The sequence below is a fragment of the Aotus nancymaae genome, unplaced genomic scaffold, assembly GCF_030222135.1.
Source record: "Aotus nancymaae isolate 86718 unplaced genomic scaffold, 86718_ANA_hifiasm-v0.15.2.pri h1tg000001l, whole genome shotgun sequence".
NCBI lineage: Eukaryota > Metazoa > Chordata > Mammalia > Primates > Aotidae > Aotus > Aotus nancymaae.
Window position 1 is genome coordinate 11,215,867 of NW_026988412.1, and position 10,346 is coordinate 11,226,212.

Sequence of the window (10,346 nt, forward strand, 5' to 3'; positions counted from 1 at the left end):
GGATGACTCTGTTTCCTCCACTGACACTGCAATGTTAGGCTAGATGTTAACCTGGATACACACCAGAAGCCCCTGAAAGCTGCCCCATATTCCTAATGGATATGTGGGTGATTTGGCTGGGACAAGAGGCCGCATACACATATCCTCACTTTAACAGCCAAGGCTTAGTTCTGGCTCTCTTGGCAAGGGACAGTTTTCATTCTCCTAAAGCAAATGGTAGAGGAGATCCTTTCTCAGCCAAGGGATTGCATTTCTGAATGCAGAACAGATAATGACTTGGGAATCCCATGGATTCTCCTGTAAACTTCAAACTGGCAGCTTTTGGAAAGCCTCATCTCTCTTCCCTGCAAGAGTGTAAGATGGAAATCAGCAGGATTAGGTCGCATTCCAGACTAGTAACACATCTCCATATTTGTACACCCTTACCATCCTGTACAATCAGATTTTACTACATTTTAGTCTATATTTAGCTGTCCACTACTCTTTTCATGCTATTATCATTATTAGAATACTAGTCTCATTACATCAGTATTATTATTTAGCCCAAGTCTATGTACTTGCTGCTTCATCATTGGCCTCTATAATTCAGCAATTTCTTCTATTTGTCCCCAAAACTCACTACAAGAATGGGTGACCTCTCATATGGTGCATTACAAATGCTCTTAGAGAATTTCTTCTGTCTTCATTGCTTGCATTTACCACCATAGTAACTGATAAAGAGTCCAAAATCTACGTACTAACTGGGACTCTTTCTTTCATTATTATTATACGTTAAGTTCTGGGGTACATGTGCAAAACATGCAGGTTTGTTACACAGGTATATACATGCCATGGTGGTTTGCTGCACCCATCAACCCATCATCTACATTAGGTATTTCTCCTAAGGTTATCCCTCCCTTAGACCCCCACTCCCCAACAGGCCTCTATGTGTGATGTCCCCCTCCCTGTGTCCACGTGTTCTCATTGTTCAACTCCCACTTATAAGTGAGAACATGTGGTGTTTGGTTTTCTGTTTTTGTGTTAGTTTGCTGAGAATGATGGTTTCCAGCTTCATCCATGTCCCTGCAAAGGACATTAACTCCTCCTTTTTTAATAGCTGCCCAGTATTCCATGCTGTATATGTGCCACATTTTCTTTATCCAGTTTATCATTGATGGGCATTTGGGTTGGTTCCAAGTCTTTGCTATTGTGAACAGTGCTGCAATAAACATACATGTGCATGTGTCTTTATAGTAGAATGATCTGTAATCCTTTGGGTATATACCCAGTAATGGGATTGCTGGGTCAAATGGTATTTCTGGTTCTAGGTCCTTGAGGAATTGCCACATTGTCTTCCACAATGGCTGAACTAATTTACATGCCACCAACAGTGTAAAAGTGTTCCTATTTCTCCACCTCCTCTCCAGCATCTGTTGTTTCCTGGCTTTTTAATGATCACCATTCTAACTGGCATGAGATGGTATCTCATTATGGTTTTGATTTGCATTTCTCTAATGACCAGTGATGAGCTTTTTTTCATATGTTCGTTGGCCACATAAATGTCTTCTTTTGAGAAGTGTCTGTTCATATCTTTTGCCCACTTTCTGATGGGGCTGTTTTCCTCTTGTAAATTTGTTTAAGTTCTTTGTAGATTCTGGATATTAGCCCTTTGTCAGATGGATAGATTGCGAAAATTTTCTCCCATTCCGTAGGTTGCCTGTTCACTTTCTTTTGTTGTGCAGAAGCTCTTTAGTTTAATTAGATCCCATTTGTCTATTTTGGCTTTTGTTGTAGATGCTTTTGGTGTTTTTAACTAGGACTATTTTCACCTCAAATTAACATGTTGTTGTTATCTTAGCACCTCTAATTCTCTCCTTAATATCTCTTCAAAAACTTTTCCTCTTTAGCTACTTTCAGTTTCAAATACGTTTTGTGACCTAGAGCACATTTGTTAAATTGTTGCTGAACTTCTCACCCACGGACCAAGAAAAAGTTTCTTTGGTATTTCTTTGAGATTGCTCAAGAACCCATATATCTATGTCATTACATGGTTTTGTCCAACCTATAATCTATGTATAAATGGACAGACCAACTTAAGAAAGTTAATTATAAAGTTTTGAAAAACAGAGAATATAGTAAAAGAGATCAGACTTATGAGGCACACCTTGCTATTCAAAAAGCATTTGCTGAAAAACTGACCGAGGAAAGACACGTGGCACACAAGGCATCGAACTAGGGGTCTTTAGTTAGAGTCTCTGTTCTACCTTCTCCTTCTTACTCCTTTTGTTCTGCGTTTCTACTAAACATTCTCAAAACAAGAGACTACTTAGACATCACCACCCATTCCTCCTAACTAGCAAATTCTGAGACTTAGATGGTAGTAAAATCAATTTAAATAAACCAGAGAATGCTAGTGAGTTGGATGAAGTGCTTTAAAAAATAGTAACCTGTGTGAGCCTGTATACCACTTTTCTCTTAGAATACACATAAATAAGTGCTTGAATGAGCATCTGCTATACAATTACTAGAAATCAGCTATGTTAGAATGGGGATGGTAATATCTGTTCTTTGTTCAGGGGCTCTTCCTTAAGCAGAATCAGATAATGTAGGAGCAAAGAAGTCAAGGGAAAAAAAAATTTCAAAAAACAATCGATAGAATGTGAGCTATATAGGAGAATATAAGGCAAACAAAAATACTACATTCATATATCTTGTAGTGTTATGTTTTTGCTATTCATATGGATACTGATTAACTAAAAATTTATTTTTTTTCCCAAATATGTTTGGGATCACAATTATTTTGGTGATAAAGTTAGGTTACTTTAAACTTCAAACTTCAAGAAAAGGCAAGCCTGATTTTCACAAGCGAATGACTCTCTTACTTTCTAAAATTATTTCCTTCCTACTATCACAACTCTAAATAATGAACAACCTGCTGTCCTTATAGAAAAATCATCCTCAGGCCAGGTACAATGGCTCACACCTGTAATCCCAGTACTTTTGGAGGCCGAGGCAGGCGGATCACCTAATGTCAGGAAAGTTAGGATTTCGAGAGCAGACTGGCCAAAGGGCAAAACCCATCTCTAGTAAAAATACAAAAATTAGTCAGTCATGGTGGTGCATGCCTGTAGTCCCAGTTACTTGGGAGGCTGAAGCAGGAGAATTACTTTAACCCGGGAGGCAGAAATTGCAGTAAACAGAGATTGCACCACTGCACTCCAGCCTGGGCAATAGAGCGAGACTCCATCTAAAAAAAAAAAAAAAAAAATCAAATAAAAATAACTAAGAAAACAAGATATAAATATGATTTCAAAGTTCCTTATAATTACCTAAATAACGTATTTGTACTTTCTATCAGAAAAATAAATTCTCCTTTTATCAGAAGGTTATTTATACTTTCTGTTAAAAAACTTTACACTGAAAACACATAGGATATACTTGTCTCTAACTTCCAGATATAAGACAGAAAGATTTGCTTGTATGGAATAAATAATAACAACAATGACAATAATATTAATGATAATTGTACTTAATTCATATATAAAATATAGGTAAAGCCATTAACTAATAATTTACTGCACTTAAAATTCTAGACAAAGTATAACTCAGGCAAATATTTTTAAAATATGTAAATCCTACTTTCAAAAGAGTTTAGTTACTTAAAATCAGTGTCGAACTAGGATTTCTGGCAGCAAACCTTTGACATTTGCATTTTGCTAGTCCTTTCCTCCTCTTTGGTCAATCAACATCCTTTGTTCTTTGTTAATAAGATATGATCTGATAAGCTTATTTCTGACTTGCCTTGGGGAAGAAAGGGAGGACAGGATTACACGTGGGCACTTCAGAGTGACAAGTCTGTTCCCTGGGTCACTGAAGAAAACAAAGACCGGCTGCATCGGAAGCTACTCAAACAGTCGTGTGTTGCTTCTACGTAAACGTGAGAATTAAACAACTGCCAAAAATCTCCTCAAATTTCTCCAATCAAAAATTAATAACTTTAAAAAGTAACACATTTTTTATTCCTTTTCAATTCTACCTTCAATTTTTAAAACAACTTTTTACATAAGAATGAAAGCTTATTAAACTACAAATACATTTTTGCAGTATTTATGTACTTTAAATAAAACTTGTTAACTCTAGATCTTAATTTTTAAACACACATGTGAAGCCTAGTAAAGTATTTGTGAATTTCCAGCATGAATACATTTCAAATGTCAAACGAAAAAATAAAAACTTGACTAGTGAAAAAATTATAAAATGTTTTAAAATTCCTCAAATTTGAGGTTAATCATTTATAGAATGAACTGAGTCTAGTTAATATATAACATATTTATCATAAATCATGCTTAGAAAATTTAAATGCCTTTATATTTTACAGAAAATTTCCCAATGGTAAATGTGACTTAATTTTTAACTTATTTTTATTCGGAATAGATTGTAAAACATTTACACAATCCAAATCTAATCAACTGATATTTGATCCCTGAAAATCTTGCAAATAATCAATTTGTACCCATTCCCAAGGGACAATAAATGCTAATTGTAGTAAATCTGCTTCCTGCAGACAGTGCCAATGAGGGGCAGTTTCCATAGTCATTGATAAATGGTTAAAACAGAAAACACAGACTTTGACTCTAAACATGTCTCTTTCAAATTAAGCACATTCATGTACCAAAGTAATCTAGACTATAGGAAAATCACAAAGAGGTAATCTCCAATACAAGGAGAACTACAGAGCCAGTTTCCAGGAAAAAAAAAAATCTGACAGTTTCAGAAAATCTTCCTTTCAGAAAGTCTATTTGTGTACCTAAAATTAGCACTAATACTCCAGAAATAGTGAAACAATAAGATGGTTTCAAAATGATAACCACTTTGGTCCAAACTGACAGCAGTAGCTGCTTATGCAGAGAAAACCACATGCTTCAGGGCAATCCCCTTGTATAATAACTTGTTAATCCACATCTCAATAATCAGACACATTTGATCTGCTCCTATTAACTGTTAGTCATTCCTCCAAAGGTGTATTTTATACTAATCATTGCCAAAGATAAGGAATTTGTCCTTTGATTTGTAATTAAGTCTCAGAATCAGCGTTAGATACTGTTATCTCAAGGTCTAACATCCAGGAGAGAAGGCAGAAGCATTTTTCAAATTGTTTCATTTCCAAAGATAAATTGTTAAAGCACATAGTTCAATTTAACATTAGTGAATTGTTTCTTTTGAACTGATCCTGGCCCCACTCACCACTATGAAGATTAAAAGCAACTATCCACAGGTTTCAACTCAGTCTTGGTATGTGCTTTCTCGGATTTAGTAGTGAACTATTACATGGACCACTTTATCTGAAGTCCATAATAGGAAATTAGGTGGGTTCCACATCCCTGTCTTCATAAATAAGGGAACTAAGGCTCAAAGAGCTCCAGTTATTTTCCCAGGACCACATAGAAAGTATGACATAGAAATGATTGACTCAATCTGCTTGCTCCAAGTTTCTGAATTTTTCAAGGATCATTTTAAGTCTTTTTTTTTTTTTTTTAACATTTTAAAGCAAGGGAAGGGGACAGGGTGCCTGGGAGTGGCAAGGGGTCAAGGACACAGCTTTGACCTATTATCAGCTGGAGTTGTATATGCTCTATCTGCATGGCCATATATGGAGGTGCTGAAGAGGGAAGAAAGTAAGAATCAGCAGGCTTCTAGTTTTGCACCAGCCACTGCCACACCCCCTCACTTTGGCTAGATACTAACCTGTTCTGAACCACAGTTCCTCCTTTCTTTCCTGGGAGGCCAAGGAGGTGCTTCCTCTCAGCTGTTGTTTTTAATTGCATTTCTCCCATTCCCCAAAGTTTAACAGTTTAACTTCGGTGTTGGGGGAAAGAAGGGTGTATCAGAGAGTGGGCAAGCAGGCAGGCAGGCAGGAAAATAACCATTTTGATTTTGCTTTGATTTCTGTTTCAAGTCCTGTAACGACAGATCTCATTCCAGTGCAGAATGTTTTGGAAATATGGTTAAAAGGGTTATGCGATTGTTTTTAGGTACATTTTAAGTGTTGACTAATAAAAGGCAAATAGTAGAACAAAAGAAGAGTTTAATATAGCATTTTAAAAACCTTTTGTTATCCTAAGGCATCTGTGACCTGCTAAAATCTAATTATTTCTCCAGTACCCTTTAGAATTGTTCAGAAAGATGTGATATAGTTTCTAACTGGTGCATTAAGCATCTGGCCCAACTTCACAGAATTACAGACAGCTGAATGTGCACTCTCCACATATTTTACTAACATCCTATAGGCTTATGCTAAGATGTAGTACGGATGTGTCCTGACACGCATCACTACCTGTTGACAGAAAAATCTGGGCTAGACTTAAGAGGGTCTACAAATAGAATATTTTTTAAAGATGTTTTGGCAATTTTAACAGAAACTCCAGCTTAAGAAAAAAAAAAAAAAGAAGAGAAAAAGAGAAGTTTCAAGTTTATAAATGTATAAAATATGGCCAAGTTTCAGCATGCCAAAACCTCTGAAAAGGAGCTTATCCTTAGCATTTTTCTCAACTTAAGGGTACCCCATTTTCCTTTGGGTCATGGCCTCTCCTCCAATCTCAGTTGTGTGTTTAAGTAAGGCTGGCGTTATCTACAGCTTCTGCAGTGGGCTTAAGCTCACCAGCATATCTCCCCATCCCATGTAATAGGTTCAGGAATGAATCTGTGATCAAGTTTAAGAAAATGAGAAACAGTGAACCCCAAGGCTCTGTGCAGGGGTTTTTGGAGGATGCTTCTCTCCCTTGAACATTATGTTATGGGAATGTGATATGTGGAACTGTTATTGCCTAAGAGGAAATCCAGAGCTGCCAAAGGTCCATTGTATATAGCCTGAGGAGGCTGCTGACACTGAGAAAGGCAGGACTGAGAGCCAGAGAGAAACTGCATTCTTATTGACATATTTTAAGCCACTGTATCAGGCTTTACCTGAAGTCACACTATACATTTTAACTTTTCAGTTACATGCACTATAGATTCTAATGACTGATTCTGCAGGTAAGGCTTAGATCTTCAATGACCTGCAACAAAAAGAATCTCAGATAACAGTCCAAGACACTTAATTTATCAAAAGTATGAACTGTTTTTTCTTTACACAGTTTTGAAGATTTTATTCTCATGGAGAATGCTGAAGGAAAGGAAAATCATGAAGTATGTTTCTTAGACTTAAAAGAACCTTAATATCTTCTAAGATGAAATCTCAGAACTTCATAGTTGGAGGTGGTTTGGGGATCATATTGTCCTATTAGTTTCTTTTGCACGGGGAGTCAATAAATATGTATATGATGAATGAATTAATGTGTGAAAAATGAATGAATGAATGTGTGAATGAGGTAGCTTAACTCTAGACAGAACTGAATTATATTGTTCCATGAAATGATTGTGTATTTTAGTCAGTTTCAGCTGGTAGTTGGTTACTAAAAGCCATATTTGAGGCTTCTGTGTGTATGTTGTTTTTTCATTTTTTTGTCTGGAAATACAAATAAATAGCAGAACCTGGGAAATGCAATTCCAAATACAATCTCCTCTCATGTCTACTAGGGAACATCTCACATCTTCTCATAAAAACAAAGAACCCCACAAAATCCTTTGAGATGACAAGTTTAGATAGTCTTAGAGTTTTAAAACTGGGATATGTTATTGATGTTCATTTCCAAACCAGTTGCTTTCAATCTGAAATGCATTTTCTTGTGTACAATGTTAGAGTCACAGGCTAGCCAACAAAACAGAACAAAATGCAAAACTACAGAAAACACTCTTTTAACCGAAAACATCTACTAGAACTCAACTATGTGTTAAGTTCTGGGAACATGAGGTCATGAGATGCATAAGTACAAGAGGAAAAAAAAAAATCAACACGACAAAATGCTCTGCTATTCCTCTCTTATTCATCTCCATTTACTGGCTATAAAATTACTTCAAAGGAAATGTTTTAAAAATCTGTTATTGGCCCTGTCCTACTTTCCTTTGAGCATTCCTCTTCCATTCTTAGCGTCCTTTTTGTTCCAAGTGCTTGGATGTCCCCCATCTTAAATACTGACAGCTAACATTTTATTGAGCACTTACTATTGGTCAGGCACTGCACTAATAAACTCAAAGAGACTAAGTAATTTGCCTACAGTCATGTGGCAAAGCCCACATGGAACCCAGTTTGCTAGTCTCTGAAGCCCCTGTTCTTAAATTACCCGGGTCTACTACACTGGTTGTCCTCCACCCTGAGCTGAGTCCTTCCTGCTGTGAGATTCCAGCTCCTCCCTTCTTGTCACAGCCTAAAGGGTTTCATGCCAAAGCCTGCCAGCATCCCTGCCCCTTCAACCAAAACAGTCATCCCCTCATTGTAGCCAATGTGCCTTAGAAAACAAAAGAGGAGAGCAATCTGAAGTAACTCATGATAACCTCATGTTTCCAGAGGTTGTACAAACTATTTCAAATGGGGCACATATTATTATAAGCTCACCTCCAACTAGCAGCATTTCAGGTAGCTGACAAGAGCAGGAAGTGAAAAAACATGTAGGCAGCAAAAGAGTATGTATTTCTGGACAGAATAAGAAGCCAGAGATTCTACTAAGAGTTTGCCTCCAAAGTCAGTATCCCTAGTAGAGAATATATTTTCACAATTTCTTTCCTTATCCTACATTTTAATCCACAACTTAAAAGGGTGAAAGAAAGCAACAATAAATAATTGGCATTCAATAAATTCTTGCTGCTTTTATTTGTCATGTAAGGAAACCAAAGCCTAGGGCAATAAATACGAAGTCATATAACAAATAGCAGCCCAGGGAAGGGAAATCTCCGACCTCCTAACTCCCAGGCCAGTACAGTTTATTTTTGATACCTATAACCCAAATCACCAATTGATCTTTCTTTTCTGTTTAAGGCCTGCCTGAATGAAGACAAAACTGATTAAATATGGATATAAACCCACAGGAATTTGACCAGGCAAAAGTTTCCTTTTTAAATAGAACCAACTCTCACCTGAAAATGGCTTCTAGAAAGAATTATTTCATAAAATAATTTAATCCATGTGTTTGTTTCATACTAACAGAAAAGAATCCACCCTTTTTAAAGAGATTATCTGTTATTCCCATCTCCCTTTCCTTCCAAAATTCAGCATCTGAATATCAGTTTAATTGTACTACACAGCAGTTTAAAGAAATTGGCTTTTCAATAGACATTAGAATCTGAAACTCCTAGATTTAGTGGGTCTGTCCTCTGAGGCCCATAAGAGTGCAATCATAGAACAACAGGGTCAATACATTTCTTATCAAGGGTTCACCTACTTTGATATCACCCATTCTTGGAAGAGAACTCAGAGGTCGAACTGCTATCAGACAAACATATAAATAGATAAACTAAAGAAAGCTAATGAAGAGACCACAATCAAATACTCCTGGGAAAGACTATTAGCTGGCCTTCTTCAGAAACAAACATGCAGGGAAATTTTGAGAAAGAACAAAGGAGAAAGTCATGAACTTCTAAGAATAAAGCAAATGAAGATATTAGTTTAAGGAAATTGTCCTCCAGGTAAATATAAAACCTAAATTCTTACCAGCAACATGAACAAGTAAAATACACTTATTTGGTGGAAAACTTATGGGCACGAAGCAATTGTTGACCAAATAGCAGAAATCAGTATACAAAAATCATAATTAAAAATAAAAGTATAATTTTGTTTACTAGGCATAGAAATTTATAATCTTCACATCTTAACAATCGTCCAGTGTTTATTCATGTACCTAAGGTAAAATAAAATAATTTCAATCCAGGAAAACCACCCTGAAAGATTTTTCTTAAGATGTTTATATCTAAACCCATCCTCAGATCAGCAAAACATTTAGAAAGGAAAACATTCTTTTCGATTTTTTAAAAATATTTTATTGGGGGATCCTTAAATATAAATAATCCATTTTAAAGAATATAAACAAGTACAAGTACATAAAACTTATTTACATTTTCTAAAACATAGAGTATAGTAACTTCTTCACCTCCAAAAGAACAGACCATTTACTACCACCAAAAAAAATCTTTTAGCATTCTTATTGCCCTTCCCCTAAATGAATCTATCTATCTATCTATCTCTATATATACATATTTTTTCAGACGGAGTTTCGCTCTTGTTGCCCAGGCTGGAGTGCAATGGCACGATCTCTGCTCACCGTAATCTCTGCCTCCCAGGTTCAAGCAATTCTCCTGCCTCAGCCTCCCGAGTAGCTGGGATTACAAGGCATGCGCCACCATGTCAGCTAATTTTGTATTTTTAGTAGAGACGGCATTTCTCCATGTTGGTCAGGCTGGTCTCGAACTCCTGACGTCAGGTGATCCACCTGCCTCGG

At 36.4% G+C, this 10,346-nt stretch overlaps 1 protein-coding gene across 2 annotated transcripts in view; it reads right to left on the minus strand.

Annotated features, from left to right (window-relative positions):
- Positions 1-10,346, minus strand: part of MACROD2 (mono-ADP ribosylhydrolase 2) — a 2,078,532-nt gene that overhangs the window by 1,706,043 nt on the left and 362,143 nt on the right. The gene's annotated exons all lie outside the window — the stretch shown is intronic.